The following is a 17,658-nucleotide window of genomic DNA, read 5'->3' as shown; positions in this document are numbered from 1 at the left end:
GGCCAGAGCTATACTCGCTTTCAAGTCCTGCCTTTATCTTTGACAAAACAGTTCCAAGGACAAAACCTTATTCCTGGTACCCCAGCGAAAGTAACATAAAGAGACCATGGTCTATCCTAGAAAGAAATTCTGAGACTAAATGTATTTGGGAAACATCCATCTTCTCTCTTTGAGATGATTATTCAGTGCATTATGAAAAGCCCATACCTAAGGAGGGTAATTTCTCCTCTTATGGCTTGCTGGTGCCAAATGTATGATCAGTACTAATGGATAGTAATAATAATAAGAATCTTTATTCTTTCAAATTTATTTCCTTTTATCAGGTCTCTATCCTGAAAATGGAGCTACCCATTAGATATTACTTGGATGACTTAAAGTTGATCTTGGAGCTCTAGGCAGAGACATGAATGGACAACTGTTAACAGTTACAGCTGAGCCTTCTGAAATTGAGTAGTTTTAGCTTATAAGCGACCCCACTCCAGTACTCTTGCCTGGAAAATCCCATGGACGGAGGAGCCTGGTAGGCTGCAGTCCATGGGGTCGCTGAGTTGGACATGACTGAGCAACTTCACTTTCACTTTTTACTTTCATGCATTGGAGAAGAAAATGGCAACCCACTCCAGTGTTCTTGTCTGGAGAATCCCAGGGACAGCGGAGCCTGGTAGGCTGCCGTCTATGAGGTCGCACAGAGTCGGCCACGACTGACATGACTTAGCAGCAGCAGCCGCAGCAGCCGCTTATAAGTGAATGATCCAACTCAGGTAAAATTCAGCAGCTTTTACCATGCTTTTCCAGCAAATGCTTTACTTATTTGTCTCTGAAATCTGTTGAAATTGCTTATCTTTGCCACTAACAGGGCAGGTACTGACTTGTACAGTCTGTAGGAGACTTGTCTGGATGCTGTCAGACTCATGGCTACAGTTTTAAAGCCCACAATCGAAGCTACCAGAACTAGTTGGTTGCTTCCTCATCAAAGATGATGAAGTTGGGGCCCCAAGACAAGTCAGGCTTCTCATATATTATGTCCTTGTATATGGATACTTCTCATATATTACATATGTCTTTGTACACTCAACATAATAATATTTCATGGACCATGTTTTGTGGTCAGCATATCAGGTCAAGGCAAGTAATGATTGAAGAAATCTCACCTGGTCTGCAGCCACCCCAAACCAAGTTTGCTACTAATGTAAGAACTGTGGATAGAGCAAGGGTATATTGGTTATGTCAAAAGAGGAAACAATTCCACATGTTCACTTGTGCGCTGACTCACCTAGAAAGGAGAGAGAATCTAATGAAGTGGAAACAAGGAGAATTTGGTTCTAAATCTGGAGGAAATGAGCTCCACTCTCAGAACTAAAAACTCCAGAACTCAATGAGGATATCAAATGAATATTCAGAAATGGAGAGATGGCTTCAGTTATTCCTGAATGTATAGGATACCAAGAGTCTGTAAAGTTTTTGAAAAATGTCAACATTATTATCATCTTGAAGAAAGATGAAAAGTCCAATTAAGTCAACTATCTATATAGCGTTTCTCTTCTCCTCTGAGGACAATTTTTGGCAGTTTGTCTGGACTGATCACTCTCGGTGACAATTCAAGAAGAGACAGTAGCCACCAGGGCATATACTTTGCATTCACAGAACTGGTAGAGTGTGATCATTATTAGAGTAGATGCAGAAATTCTTTTCCCATATGAGATTTAGAGTCGAGAAAACTGGATCACAACTCAAGCTCTGTCACCTGCCAGGTGTGTGAGTTTGGCCAAAGTACTTAATCTCTCTTGAGCCTCAGTTTCCTCATCTCTGAAACAAGGGAATTTTTTTTTTCTTCTTCATCTGGCAATTCAACTACTGGAAATGTAGGCTTAGGAAGTAATTATGGATTTTCACCACAACATTGTTTCTATTAGTAAAACACGACGGGGGAACCACTCAAATGTCAATAGCAGATGATGAGCTAAATTTTAAAAAAGTGTGTTTACATAATGGAATACCCTACCATCATTAAAATAGTGAAAACTTAAGCACATAGAAAGATGTCTTAAGAGAAAAACTAAAAAAATACACAAAATTAATGACACTGGTTATTTTTGAGTGGATAAATTACAAATAATTATTATTTAATCTTTATTGTTTATACTTTTCTAAAATATCTATAATAAAGCCTCACGAATAAAATTTTAATAATAAAGAAAAGTCAACATTGCAATGAAACTATGAATGGAAATGTGACAAAACTGGTTTTCAGTATGACAAACATCACCTCTCTGAGACCAGTAGGAGGCCAAGTTTCTTATGGCAACTACTAATTGTATTATACATTCCAGGAAATTCTATCTGCAGCCTTTAGTGTATGTGTGATGGCATAGCTGGCAACTATAGGAGGCCCCATGGTGATGGGCAGTCTCATAGTATAGTTGACCCTTGAACAACTCAGGGTTAAACCACATAAAACTAATAGTTGGCCCTGCTGGCCCTCCATTTCTGTGCTTCCTCCACATCCATGGTTTCACCCAACACCGGACTGCATAATACTGCAGTCTTTACTATTGAAAAATATCCACCTGTAAGTGGACCTGCAGTTCAAACTCATGCTGTTCAAGGGTCAAATGAGGGACTTCCCTGGTGGTCCAATGGTTAAGAATCCACCTTGCAATGCAGGGGAGGCTGGGTTGATGCTTGGTCAAGGGACTAAGATCCCACAGGACAAGGAGCAACTAAGCCCCAACACAGCCAAACAAATAAATAAATTTATTTTTTAAAGGGTCATTTGGACTTGGTAAAGTAGTAATCAAATCACCAATCAATATGCTGATGAAGTTATGAAAAATAAGACTTTTAAGTTCAGTGTATTTTACATAATGTTCTAGAATGCAGTGAGAAACTTGGACTCTGATGTTGAACAAATTTTGACTCCTGGGCAAACAAGCATCCTTTAGCTACTTAATAGAGATTTTGTTTATCCTGATGACCAAGGGTATCTGACTCTGCTAGTAGCACATTCTAACACTCAGGCCCCCATAGGTTTGTGGAGACCTCTGCAGAGCAGGTGTGACCTCAGACACTGTTCACAAATTCCTCAAGATAAGAGGCGGCCCTTTCGTCACTATGCCCTGAGAGTCTCTGGGATTCAAACACCGTGTAATGTGATCGATCTTTGACAACAGAAGGACATAGTTTGCGAGACTGGCTTCACCATCATCAGTGAAATCATGTCACTTTAGGCAAGTTTCTTAGTCTGAGCTTCAGTTTCAATATCTGTGGGGTGAAGGTAAGAATATCTTCTTTGTGGGGATTCTATGGTCAACAAAAGTATACACACCACAAAGCTGAGAGCTGTCAATGGTTCCTGAATTCCATTACCTAAACTAGGTATCTTACACCAATGCACTGGAATGATCCCATAGAAGAAGAGAGGAAAAAGGGCCTATATGACCTTGGATTGAGGCATTAAGGTGGCACTGAGCTTCAGAATAAACTATAGGTTCTTTTTGAGACTGATATACTTTGTTATAATTTGTTCGATCTCAGTTAACACAGCTCTTCTCTGCTAAATTTCTTACCCAGCCCTCCTCCCTCCACCCTTCCCTCTTTCTTCCATCTCTTTTTTCCCTCTAGTCTTAAGAAGTTTGTAATGACTTGAGTTATATCTCCCAAGAAGACATGGTCAAGTCCTAATGTGTGAATGTGACATTTGGAAATTGGGTCTTTACACAGATGTAATCAAGATGAGGTCATATTGGATTAAGGTGGGCCTTCAATCTAGTGACTGCTATCTTTATAAGAGAAAGGAGAGAACTTCCCTGGTGGTCCCATGGCTAAGACTCTACGGTCACAATGCAGGGGAGCCTGGGTTATATCCCTGGTCAGGCAACTAGATCCCACAAACTGCAAAGAGGATTAAAGATCTACAACTAAGACCCAGTGCAGCCAAATATATATATATAAGAGGGGGATTTGGATCCAGTGACTCAGAAGACACACAGAGAAGGTTGTGTGAAGATGGAGGCAGAGATGGGAGTGATGTAACTACAAGCCAAAGAATGCTAAGGATTGCCAGCAACTATCAGAAGCTAGGACAGAAGCTTCCAGAAATTCTTCCCTAGAGCCTTCAGAGGTAGCATAACCCTGCTAATTTTGGACTTTTAGCAACACTGTGACAGAATACATTTCTGCTGTTTTAAGCCACCTGGTTTGTGCCAATTGGTTACAGAAGCTCCAGGAATTAATACAAGGGTCCACAAAATTTTGAGTTTAAGGAATCATGACAATATGCTGGATTTTTCTAAAACAAGACAGGGCAGTTTTCCTGCTAACCCTTCAAGCCCATTCTGCTATCTTCCACAGCAGGTGCATTTCAGATGGATGAACAGAGGGCCAGTTAGAGATTGCATTTCCCAGAGTCCCTTTGGGTTGGGCACAGCCACCATACTAGGTTCTCCCCAAGAACTGGATGTTTAACTCCCATGTCACTTAAAAGGAAATGAAGGAAGCTACTTGCCCAGCTCCTCTCTCTCTCTTCCCATGGACTGGAACTTGCATGAGACCATGACCCAACTCCAACCATGGGGAAGGGTCATCTTTGGAGGCAGGACACTGGAGCTCATGAGCTGGGCTTCCCTAGCAGCCTCCACTGGTTCAAACCCCACAGATGAGAGAAGCAAATCTCTACCTCACAGACGCCACTGTTTTCTTGGGTCTCTTTGCTACAGCAGTTTTTAGGCTTTATCCTAAAAAATACATCTGATTATGAAGTAACTCTTGTTTACAGTTTAGAACCACCAAATGTTAGATCCAGAAGAGTTTCAAGAAACTGTATCTTGCCCTGGATAAGGACTCAGAAACGTTAGGGCCTGAGAGCTATTAGGTGATGTGTTCCAAGTCAACCGACCAATGAGAAGCAGAACAGAGAACAGTGCTCAGCTCTGCAACCTCCGAGTCTGCCCACAGTCACACCAGACACTTCAGCAGTACCCCCAGCATCACTGAGAAGTGTCAGTAAGGCCAGACTGACTTTTGCAGCTATGAATAAGAGCACGTCGGTCTCCTGCTCGAATTCCTTCCATGGCTCATAAGGTCCTCCAGGACCCGGCCCACCTGGTTCTCCACCTCACATCCTCTGCCCTCTGCCTCGCCTAGGTCGCTCCTCTACACTGGCCTTGGATTTTTCTCTAAGGCACTGAGCTTGCTCTGGTCTTAAGTTTTTTATGCTTATGAGTCCCCCTGCCCAGTTCAGTTTTGCTCCTGACCCCTCTGTCACGACCACTCCTGTCTCCGCTCACAGGCCACTTCCTCCCAGGATGCCCCCTGACCAGCTCATCCAGAGCCGTGTTCCCTGCCCCACTCTTCACTTTGCTTTAGTTTTCTTCACAGTATTTCTCTTCTGACAGTATATCAAATGATTGTCAGGTGTCTTTCCAACAATGCCAGCTCTTGCAGGCAGGAACTGCGTGTTCTTGATTTATCACTGCGCTTTTAAGTGCTTAGAAGGGTGCTTGGCACAAAGGAGGATCTTGAGAAAATTTGTTCAGTGAATGAAGATGGCTCCCAAAAGCCATGTGTCTAGTTTACCGACTGTGACCCCAAGGCTTAGTCCTTCAGAAACGTACAGAGGGCCCAAGGGGAATACAGACGGTGAGGCAAGTGCTAAATGAGATGGTTTAAAAGCACAGGAAAGGTTTTGCGCAGGTGAGGAGAAACCGGAAGGCTCCATACAAAGAGTGAGATGGGGAGAGAACACATACCGACCCCAGCACCCACAGCAGAGGTCAGGCAATCAATAGCAAAGTTAAAATGACCCTTTTAAACACCTCTGATAAAATCAATTTGGTCATTACCGGAGCTGAATACGGGGCATGTCGGCCTCATCTGTTAGCAAGATCTTTATGATCTTGTTAACAGATCCCGACATAGAAACTGTAAAGGTTATAACCCAACTTGTAAAGCTAATCTCACATTGGCTGTGGGATAATAAAGAACCTACAGAAAAATTCCCACTTAGCCATATGCTACAGCAAGAAGTAAGGGTTTGTGTGGCTAACAGTTTAACTCTCCCACTGCCAAGACGGAGGAAGCTATTGTGGAAGCAATGATTTCAGTACTCAGGGTCCTCAGATACAACAGCTTAGAGGTTGGGTTTAACAATATCCCTTCTATTCAAAGTGACTTAAAAATAAAAGCCAGGATGCTACCACCACTGAATTATGCTGGGATCAAGAAGAAATAGCAACTTGGCAAAAGACTCTTTGCCCAACTTAGTTTTTTTTTCTTCTCCAAAGATAGCTCTGTTTTGGGAAGCAGCTATATAACACAGGGAGGCCAGCCTGGTGCTCTGTGATGACCTAGAAGGGTGGGATGGCAAGGAGTGGGAAGCGAGCTCAGGACGGAGGGGATAAATGTACGGTTATGGCTGATTCCCATTGTTGTGCAGCAGAAACCAATGCAACATTGTTAAGTATTTGCTGATAAAAAATGAAAAAAGGAAAGAAAATAAAATCACACTAGTTAACTGGTTAAAAAAAAAGATAGTTCTGTTTTATATTTTTATGTCCCTAAGTTCAAATCCTTGTATTATTATGATTTTATATGTGAGTTTGCATTATTCTTCTTAAATAATGCAGCCTCATTTCTTGATTCATATCTTCCTGGACCATATGGTCCAGGGCATGTCTATGGGAGTAGTACAGAAAGGGAAAAACCAGTTTGCACCACACAGCAGGTTCAGAACACACAATAAAATATCACAAAACCTTTCTGAGTGGCCTTGAAAAGGAAACAAGAGGGAATGTGGGTGCACCAGGCATTTAGTTGCTACTGAACATGAAATATGTAGGGGAGATATGATACAATGTCTGAAATTTGATTTAAAATGCTTCAGCAAAGAAAAAAGGGAGAGATAAAGCAAGTGTGGCAAAACCTTAAGTGTTGAATCTGAGTGTTGGGTGTACCAGAGTTCATTGCACTGTTGCCTCTCTTTATGCATGTTTGAAGTATCCATAATAAAACAGTCCTTATTGATGGAAAACTTTAAACAGTGGCTCTGTCTCCCTCACACAGAGTTTGTGAGTGACTCTACCTGTGCAGGTGGATATGTAGCAGTCATATTTCCTCAACAGGCAAAGAAAGTGTTACTAGAGCAGGTTTCACGCTTTGGAGAGCAGGTACCTGCAGAATATTTAGTTATTTACTGAGCTATTAATTTATGTTCTTATGAAAAGGAATATGTCATCACTTTTATTCCTCCTCTTTAATTCTCATTTACAATGAGGTCTTAGTTTTTCCAATCATGACATTCTCAACCATGATACATTGTAGGAACATACCCTCATTGACTGATGAGGTAATATCGGAATGCATTAAAGCCACATGAAGGAAGCACTCAATAGAACATAAACCAGGAGACCTGACTTTGAACCCCACCATCCCTTTGTCCTCAGCAGGCCACATTTTGTTAGCTGGATAAGGAGTCCCATTGGTGGCATATGGTAGCAGCCTACCCTTCAAAGCTGGCCAGCTAAACTACACAGAGACCTAAATAGAATCAGAAGTCTCTTGGTTGATGACCCCAAACAAAAAACCTGAGAAATCCTGGCAACCCTATTAAGTGGTTCTTTTAAGGTAAATGGATGTCTCCAACTTGCAGTTCAGTCTCTCTGTAGGTAGTTTCTTTTTCTTTTTATAATTGAAGGATAAATGCTTTACATAATTTTGTTGTTTTCTGTCAAACCTCAACATGAATCAGCCATAGGTATACATATATCCCCTCCCTTTTGAACATCCCTCCCACCTCCTGCCCCATCCCACCTCTCTAGGTTGATACAGAGACCCTGTTTGGGTTTCCTTAGCCATACAGCAAATTCCCGTTGGCTATCTATTTTACATATGATAATGTAAGTTTCCATGTTACTTTTCCCATACATCTCACCCTCTCCTCCCCTCTCCTCATGCCCATAAGCCTATTCTCTATGCCTGTTTCTCCATTGCTGCCCTGTATATAAGTTCTTCAGTACCATTCTTCTAGATTCCGTATATATTTGTTAGAATACAATATTTATCTTTCTCTTTCTGACTCACTTCATTCTGTATAATAGGTTCCAGGTTCACCCACCTCATCAGAACTGACTCAAAGGTATTCCTTTTTATGGCTGAGTAATATTCCACTGTGTATATGTACCACAACTTCTTTATCCATTCATCTGTTGATGGACATCTAGGCTGCTTTCATGTTCTAGCTATTGTAAATAGTGCTGCAATGAACAGTGGAATACATGTGTCTTTTTCAATTTTGGTTTTCTTAGGGTATATGCCTAGGAGTGGGATTGCCAGGTCATATGGTGGTTTTATTCCTAGCTTTTTAAGGAATCTCCATACCATCTTCCATAGTGGTTGTATCAGTCTATATTCCCACCAACAGTGCAAGAGCATTCCCTTTTCTCCACACCCTCTTCAGCATTTATTGTTTGTAGACTTTTTGTTGATGGCCATTCTGACTGGTGTGAGGTGATAGCTCATTGTAGTTTTGATTTGCATTTCTCTAATAATGAGTGATGTTGAGCATCTTTTCATGTGTTTGTTGGTCATCTGTATGTCTTCTTTGGGGAAATGTCTGTTTAGGTCTTGTCCCCACTTTTTGTTTGGGGTTTTTGCTTTTCTGGCATTGAGTTGTATGAGCTGCTTGTATATTTTGGAAATTAATCCTTTGTCAGTTGTTTCATTTGCTATTATTTTCTCCCATTCTGAGGGTTGTCTTTTCACCTTGCTTATAGTTTCCTTTTCTGTGCAAAAGCTTTTAAGTTTAATCAGGTTCCACTTGTTTACTTTTGTTTTTATTTCCGTTACTCTAGGAGATGGGTCATAGAGGATCTTGCTTTGATTTATGTCATCAAGCGTTCTGCCTATGTTTTCCTCTAAGAGTTTTATAGTTTCTGGTCTTACATTTAGCTCTTTAATCCATTTGAGTTTATCTTTGTACATGGTGTTAGGAAGTGTTCTAATTTCATTGTTTTACATGTAGCTGTCCAGTTTTCCCAGCACCATTTACTGAAGAGGCTGTCTTTGTCTATTGTACATTGTTGCCTCCTTTGTCAACAAACAAGGTACCTATAAGTGCATGGGTTTATTTCTGGGCTTTCTATCTTGTTCCATTGGTCTATATTTCTGTTTATCTGCCAGTACCATAATGTCTTAATGTCTGTAGCTTTGTAGTATAATCTGAAGTCAGGAAGCTTGATTCATCCTGCTCCATTCTTCTTTCTCACGACTGCTTTGGCTATTTGGGATCTTTTGTGTTTCCATATGATTTGTGAAATTTTTTGTTCTAGTTCTGTGAATAATGCCATTGGTAATTTGATAGGATCATACTAAATCTGTAGATTGTATTTGGTAGTATAGTCATTTTCACAATATTGATTCTTCCTACCCAGGAACATGGAATATCTCTCCATCCGTTTATGTCATCTTTGATTTCTTTCATTAGTGTCTTATAATTTTCTGTATACAGTTCTTTTGTCTACTTAGTTAAGTTTATTCCTAGATAATTAATTACTTGTTGCAATGGTGAATGGGATTGATTCCTTAATTTCTCTTTCTGACTTTTCATTGTTAGTATATAGATATGCAAGTGATTTCTGTGTATTGATTTTGTATCCTGCAACTTTGCTAAATTCACTGATTAGTTCTAGTAATTTTCTGATACTATCTTTAGGGTCTTCTATGTACAGTATCATGTCATCTTCAAACAGTGAAAGCATTTCTTCTTTTCTGATCTGGATTCCTTTTATTTCTTTTTCTTCTCTGTCTACTGTAACTAGGACTTCCAAAACTATGTTGAATAACAGTGGTGAAAGTGGACACCCTTGTCTTGTTCCTGATCTTAGCGGGCATGCTTTCAGTTTTTCACCATCAAGAATAATGTTTGCTGTAGGCTTATCATATATGGCCTTTACTATGTTGAGGTAGGTTCCTTCTATGCCCACTTTTTGAAGAGTTTTAACCATAAATGGGTGCTGAATTTTGTCAAAGGCTTTTTTCTGCATCTATTGAGATCATCATATGATTTTTATCTTTCAATTTGTTAATATGGCATATCACACTGATTGATTTGCAAATATTGAAGAATCCTTGCATTCCTGGAATAAACCCAACTTGATCATGGTATATCAGTTTTTTGATGTGCTGCTGAATTCTGTTTGCTAAAATTTTGTTGAGGATTTTTGCACCTATGTTCATTAGTGATATTGGCCTGTAGTTTTCTTTTTTTGTGTTGTCTTTGTCTGGTTTTGGTATCAGGGTGATGGTGGTCTTGTAGAGTGAGTTTAGAAGTGTTTCTTCCTCTGCAATTTTTTGAGAGTTTTAGAAGGATAGGCATTAACTCTTCTCTAAATGTTTGATAGAATTCTCCTGTGAAGCCATCTGGTCCTGGACTTTTGTTTTTTGGGAGAGTTTTGATCACAGCTTCAATTTCAGTGCTTGTAAATGGGTTGTTCATAATTTTTATTTCTTCTTGGTTCAGTCTTAGAAGATTGAACTTTTCTAAGAATCTGTCCATTTCTTCCAGGTTATCCATTTTATTGCCACATAGTTGTTCATAATAGTCTCTTGTAATCCTTTGTATTGCTGCATTGTCTGTTGTAAGCTCTCCTTTTTTGTTTCTAATTTGGTTGATTTGATTCTTCTCTCTTTTTTCTTGATGAGTCTGGATAAAGGTTTGTCAATTTTGTTTATCTTCTCAAAGAACCAGCTTTTAGTTTTGTTAATCTTTACTCTTGTTTCTTTCTTTTTCACTTATTTTCGCTTGGATCTTTATGATTTCTTTCCTTCTGCTAATTTTTTTTTGGTTGTTATTGTTCTTTTTCCAGTTGTTTTAGGTGTAAAGTTAGGTTGACTATGTGATGTTTTTCTTGTTTCTTGAGGTAGGATTGTATTGCTATAAACTTCCCTCTTAGAACTGCTTTTGCTACATCCCATAGGTTTTGAGTTGTCTTGTTTTCATTGTCATTTCTTTCTAGAAAATTTTTTGACTTTCCCTTTTGATTTTTTCAGTAAACTGTTGGTTATTTAGAAACATGTTTAATCTCCATGTGTTTGTGTTTCTTACAGTTTTTTCCTTGTAATTGACATCTAGCCTCATAGCACTGTGGTCAGAAAAGATGCTTGATATGATTTCAGTTTTCTTAAATTTACTGAGGTTTGATTTATGACCCAAGATGTGGTCTATCCTGGAGAATGTTCCATGTACACTTGAGAAGAAGGTGTATCCTTCTGCATTTGGATGGAATGTCCTGAAGATATCAATGAGATCCATCCCAGGTGCTGTATCATTTAAGACTTGTGTTTCCTTATTAATTTTCTGTTTTGATGATCTGTCCATTGGTGTGAGGGGGTGTTAAAGTCTCCTACTATTAGTGTGTTACTGTCAATTTCTCCTTTTAAGTCTGTTAGTGTTTGTCTTATGTATTGAGGTGCTCCTATGTTGGGCGCATAGATATTTACAATTGTTATGTCTTCCTCTTGGATTGATGCCTTGATCATTATGTAGTGTCCTTCCTTATCTCTTGTAATCATCTTTATTTTAAGGTCTATTTTGTCTGACATGAGGTTTACTACTTCAGCTTTCTTTTGCTTCCCATTTGCATGGACTATATTTTTCCATCCTCTCACTTTCAGTTTATATGTTTCTTTAGGACTGAAGTGGGTTTCTTGTAGACAGAATATATATGGGTCTTATTTTTGTATCCATTCAGCCAGCCTGTGTCTTTTGGTTGGAGCATTTAATTTACATTTAAAGTGATTATTGATATATATGTTCCTATTGTCATTTTCTTAATTGTTTGGTGTTGATTTTGTAGATCTTTTTTCTTCTTTGGTATTTCTTGACTATATAAGTCCCTTTAATATTTGTTGTAAAGCTGGTTTGGTGGTATTGAATTCTCTTAACTTCTGCTTGTCTGAAAAGCTTTTTATTTCTCCATCAATTTTGAATGAAATCCTTTCCAGGTACAGTAATCTTGGTTGTAGATTTTTCTCTTTCAGTACTTTAAATATATCCTGCCATTCCCTTCTGGACTGCAGTTTCTGCTGAAAGATCAGCTGTTAAGTGTATGGGGTTTCCCTTGTATGTTACTTGTTGCTTTTCCCTTGCTGCTTTTAATATTCTTTCTTTGTGTTAGTCTTTGTTAGTTTGATTAGCATGTGTTTTGGCATGTTTCCCCTTGGATTTATTCTGTATGGGACTCTTTGTGCCTCTTAGACTTGATTGACTATTTCCTTTCCCATGTTGGGGAAATTTTCAACTATAATCTCTTCAAAAATTTTCTCATATCATTTCTTTTCTCTTCTTCTTCTGGGATCCTTATAATTCAAATGTTGGTACATTTGATATTATCCCAGAGGTCTCTGAGACTATCCTTAGTTCTTTTCATTCTTTTTACTTTATTCTGCTCTTCAGAAGGTATTTCCTCCATTTTATCTTCCAGCTCACTGATTCATTGCTCTGCTTCAGATATTCTGCTATTGATTTCTTTTGGAATATTTTTAATTTCAGTGATTGTATTGTCTCTGTATGTTTATTCTTTAATTCTTCTAGGTCTTTGTTAATTGATACTTGCATTTTCTCCATTTTGTTTTCAAGGCTTTTGATCATCTTTACTATCATTATTCTGAATTCTTTTTCAGGTAGTTTGCCTACTTCCTCTTCATTTATTTAGACTTCTGTATTTCTAGTTTGTTCCTTCATTTGTGTAGTATTTCTCTGCCTTTTCATTATTATTTTTTTTTAACTTACTGTGTTTGAGGTCTCCTTTTCCCAGGCTTCAAGTTTGAATTCTTTCTTCGTTTTGGTTTCTGTCCTCATAAGGCTGGTCTAGTGGTTTGTGTAAGCTTTATATAGGGTGAGATTTGTGCTGAGTTTTTGTTTGTTTTTCCTCTGATGGGTAAGGTTGAGTGAGGTGGTAATCCTGTCTGCTGATGATTTGGTTTGTATTTTTGTTTTCTTTGTTGTTTAGATTAGATGAGGAGTCCCGCCCAGGGTGCAGGTGGTTGGGTGATGCCAGGTCTTGTACTGAAGTACGATCGTAGTTTCCTTTGTGTGAGTTCTCACTATCTGATACTCCCCAGGGTTAGTTCTCTGGTAGTCTAGGGTCTTGGAGTCAGTGCTCCCGCTCCAAAGGCTCAGGGCTTGATCTCTACATCTGTCACCAAGTCCCTTTCAACTCCCTTCAGCATGATAACATCAAGTGGAAATGGCATGCGTTTGGGAGGCAAGATGCTGACAAGCAGGAAGCACAACTGAGCCCGAGCTTTGTTCAACCTTGGTGGGGACCTTGCCGTGGTCCCTTCCACTGTGCAAGTAGGATGTCTTTTTAAAAATTTATTTTATTGAAGTATACTTGATTTACAATGTTGTGTTAATTTCTGCTATACAGCAAAGTGATTCATATGTATATATGTGTATGTGTATGTGTATGTATTTCTCATATTCTTTTCTGTTGTGGTTTATGACAGGATATTGTCTATAGGTCCCTGTGATATACAATAGGACCTTGTTGTTTACCCACTCTATATGTAAGTTTGTATCTGATAACCCCAAACTCCCAACCCAACCCTCCCCCACCTCCCTTTCCTCTTTTGGACGGTATGCCCCTCTGCAGGTAATTTTCAGTTCATCATCTAGAATAGCAATCTGATCTTCATTTAACAAGATGGAGCAATCTCCATGAGGACTTTTTCTCTTTTTTTTTCTTCTCTGAGTCCTACATTAAAAAAAAAAAAAAAACTCATTTGAAGATTATTCAAGGGCAACTTGCAGTTTGCTGTTGTAACAATGTATTCACTCTTGTACACCAGACAGCAGATTTTCCACCCATCTTCTGATTCCCTCACCTCCCTCTGTGAAGTAAGCAGTGAGGATATTGTTACACTATTTTTCTGCAAGAAAACAGTGTCAGAAGAATGGAGGGGCATGTTCAAGGTCAACTGGTCTCTGTACAGTAGAGCTGGGGCCAGAGCTCAGCCATGTGATGTTTTCAGTGGTCCATGCAATTATTCCTTCGTCTGGTTGAATCCTTTAAGGGCTCCCTGCCTGCCCACATGAAAAGCCAAAAAGCATCCAGCAAACAGCATCAGAGACACACATCTGAATCCTGGCTCCAGGAGCTCCCTGTGTTCTCCCATCATGCACACCAGTGCTAACTTTTTCACCACTAGGCTTTCTGGCTTTACAGTCTGACTGTCCTTCTCATTCTGTGCAGTTAGGATTGGATAAACCAGAATTTAGATGGTTTACTCCTGCACAAGTGGGTACCCCTTGTTCTACTCCCTGTATCTGTGAACAAGATGGAGGAGCCTTGCCCAAGTCTCTGGGGCCCTCCTTGCTGCAAGAAGGAGAGATGGGACCCCTCGGATTTTATTATCCAAATGCATGGGGATCCATTCTGCCACATACAGGCCTCTGCTCTGCTCTCTGCCCTTCCAACCCACAGTATTAAAACAGCACTCTCAAGGTCTCTATGAGTTCAGAAATCAACCCATATCCAGTGACATAGCTTTGCTGCTGCTGCTGCCAAGTTGCTTTAGTCGTGTCCGACTCTGTGCGACCCCATAGACGGCCGCCCACCAGGCTCCCCCGTCCCTGGGATTCTCCAGGCAAGAACACTGGAGTGGGTTGCCATTTCCTTCTCTTCTATCTAATTTCAGAACTGTCACTTATTTGGTCCCAGAACCAAATGAAAATGTGAAACTATTTGAACATCTAATAAATAGACAACATATGGACAAACAGATCTTTCAGCTCAAAGTGGAATTTGCTCAAGTATGAAGCTTCAGACTTGTCATCTACACAACCTGGTTGACTGGATGATTGTTCTCTCCCAGACCATGTTGTCAGGTACTAAGTTAGGTGATGGGGATACAGCAAGATAGCAATGATCCCTGTACTCAATGGTGCTTAGGAGGAGATGCCTACAATACGGGAGTATCAGTCCAAGCCGCAACCAGTGACCCAAATTCCATTCTGGTCATCCATTTCACATCAGCCCCATTCATGCTCCTGGAGGTCATTTCTTCTCCCCAGGAAAGTCCAATGACTGCCCTTCACCACCATGAAATTCAAGAACAGAAAGTGTTTGGGAGGAGGGCACTGAAAAATGCAGGTTATGTTATTAGCGCAGCCCTTAGCATATTCCTTTTGCATTGTTAGTCACTTGAGGGCCTGTTGACTTTTTTTAGGGCCATCAAAGAATATACACAACAGGGGCTTCTTCCTGCTTATATACTTTCCCTACAAACATCTTGGTTTTTATTTTGCATTTTAAAAGATTCTTATGCATGATCTAAATATTACAAATAATTCCTGCAATTGTGATATGATGAACATAACTGATCTTAGTGTTCTTTATTTACACCAATCAAGCCTGTGCCTCAATTTCCAAAGTTGCAGAACAAATAAAACAAGCCATTTCCCTGTTGCCATTGTGGGATGTCAATATGTCACATGGCCTTAAACTTAGACATCAGGAACCTTTCAGCCAACTTAACATCTTCCTGACTGTTAATATTTTTTCCCCACTAGTCATGTTTGGTGTCACTTACTGAAGGGTGATTTCCATATGGCTCTAAAAAACATACTAAAGAAGCAGGTAAACTTTCAGGATTTTAGTTTGAGCAAATGAAAGCAAAGTGACTAATCAGAGTGAATGTGACTCAGTCTGGAACATCCACAGCAGAATGAATCAGCCTCAGACAGCGTCTCGCCCAAAGTGCTACTTCTTCTACGACCACCGTGTCTCAGATAAAGTACCAAGCTGCAGAGAAATCCGACAGCACTTCTAAGCTGACATGAGTCTTATTATTATTATATATTATGCTGAAACTCTGAGCCTTCCGGTAAGTCATCATTTTATACAGTTGGAACAATGACAGTCAAATCTCGCCACAAGTGGCACTGTCAACTTTTCTGTGAGGACTACCTTCTCCTCACAGTGACATTCAAAGTGCAGAGTCTCCTTCATCTAAAGGAACTGCCCTATCCACTGGCTAATGGGAACAATTCATTTAACCTGCACTGGAAGTACAGCCAAGGAATGGAGTGATATGTACATGATCCAGGGAGAATTGGCCGTCCCAGCTGGCCCTGCCCACCATTTGATTCACTGATGAGAGTTCTACTTTCTTTCCACTTAGGCTGACTTACAAAAAAAAAAAAAAGGACATTCCAGAAAAATTCAGTTACCAATTAGCCAAATCCCCTCAAGCAGCTGGCTTGGATTAGATATCAACTTCCCAATTCCAGAAGCTGAAGAACAGGAGGCCCACATTTCTCTGATTTTGTATCATTTTAATACCCCTTTCACTTTCTCCTCTCCCTGCCTCAGCCCGCTGCAAGGCCACGTGTGTCTCTGACAGGCTACAGAGCAAGGATTCCTCATCTGTTTTGATGATGGGGACGCTTGTGCTTTCACTGCAGTGCATCCTGGCTTCCAAAAATCCTCACTTTTCAGGACCCTCACTCACTGCCACTGACCCTCTCACCAGGTTACTTTTGCAGAGCCAAGATTCTAGAAACAGCACCTACAATCATTAATGTATTAAACTGCTGTCCCAAAATGACTAAATGCATTATTTCTGCCGCAGGAGAAAATGCTGAGGGGAAGCAAGAGCAAAAGTAAAGGACCTGATTTTCCTAAACTGGAGATGGCCTCGGAGGCATTTAATACTTTGAAGGACACAGTAAAGCAATTCTTCTGATCATTTTTTGGTAGGTTTTTTTTTAATATAAATTTTTATTGGAGTAGAGTTACTTTACAATGTTGTGTTAGTTTCTGCTTTTCAGCAAGGTGAATCAGCTATATTCACACATATATCCACTCTGTTTTGTATTTCCTTCCCTTTTACCTCAGCACAGAGCACTGAGTGGCATTCCGGGGCTATAAAGTCGGTTCTCATTAGCTATCTAGTTTATACATAGCAGCAACAGTGTATGCATATCAATCCCAGTCTCCCAATTCATCCGCCCACCCCATCGCCTGCTTTCCTCTCTGGTGCCCATACATTTGTTCTCTGTATCTGTCTCTATTTCTGCTTTGCAAATAAGATCGTCTGTACCATTTCTCTACATTCCACACATATGTGACAGTATACAATATTTGTTTTTCTCTTTTTGACTTACTTCACTCTGTATGACAGTCTTCTAATCATTTCTAAATCAATGAGTGTGAGATGGTCCTTTCCTTAAACTGATACAATAGAGAAACAATACCTAAATTTAGTCTGGGAAACATAGAAACTGTTTCCTGAGATTCTAAAGGGTTTTACAGGGGACCAAAAGTGAGGGTCTGATGTCTAAAAGGAGACTTACGCTCAGCCCTCACTCTTGGCTGGCTGAGATGATAAACAGGGGGAGAGATTTCTGAGATACAATGAACGAAACACAACTCCAGCTGGGATGGATTCCTTTTTGTAGGATTTTGAGCAATTTCCGTATCACAAATTTTACCTCTAGTTAGGACTTCCTTAAAAGATAACCAAGTGCCAGGCCAGTTGCAACAACAAATATCTACAGAGCTACATAAACCCAAACGTACTGCTTTTCCAAAAACCACAAGCCTAGGTACTTCTCTGGTGGTACAGTGCATGAGAATCCATCTGCCAATGCAGGGGACA

At 39.9% G+C, this 17,658-nt stretch overlaps 1 protein-coding gene and 1 long non-coding RNA gene across 2 annotated transcripts in view; one reads left to right on the top strand and one right to left on the bottom strand.

Moving 5' to 3' along the window:
• Positions 1-17,658, bottom strand: part of RORA (RAR related orphan receptor A) — a 778,196-nt gene that overhangs the window by 207,500 nt on the left and 553,038 nt on the right. The gene's annotated exons all lie outside the window — the stretch shown is intronic.
• LOC139035628 (uncharacterized) overlaps positions 1-17,658 on the top strand; it is a 70,197-nt gene that overhangs the window by 51,137 nt on the left and 1,402 nt on the right. Inside the window, exon 2 of the long non-coding RNA XR_011488258.1 lies at positions 16,630-16,753. This is a non-coding gene — a long non-coding RNA (uncharacterized lncRNA). The remainder of the gene's footprint in view (positions 1-16,629; positions 16,754-17,658) is intronic.

Source organism: Odocoileus virginianus, chromosome 6 (genome assembly GCF_023699985.2).
Source record: "Odocoileus virginianus isolate 20LAN1187 ecotype Illinois chromosome 6, Ovbor_1.2, whole genome shotgun sequence".
In the NCBI taxonomy this organism is placed as follows: Eukaryota; Metazoa; Chordata; class Mammalia; order Artiodactyla; family Cervidae; genus Odocoileus; species Odocoileus virginianus.
This window is presented reverse-complemented; position numbering and strand designations above follow the sequence as displayed.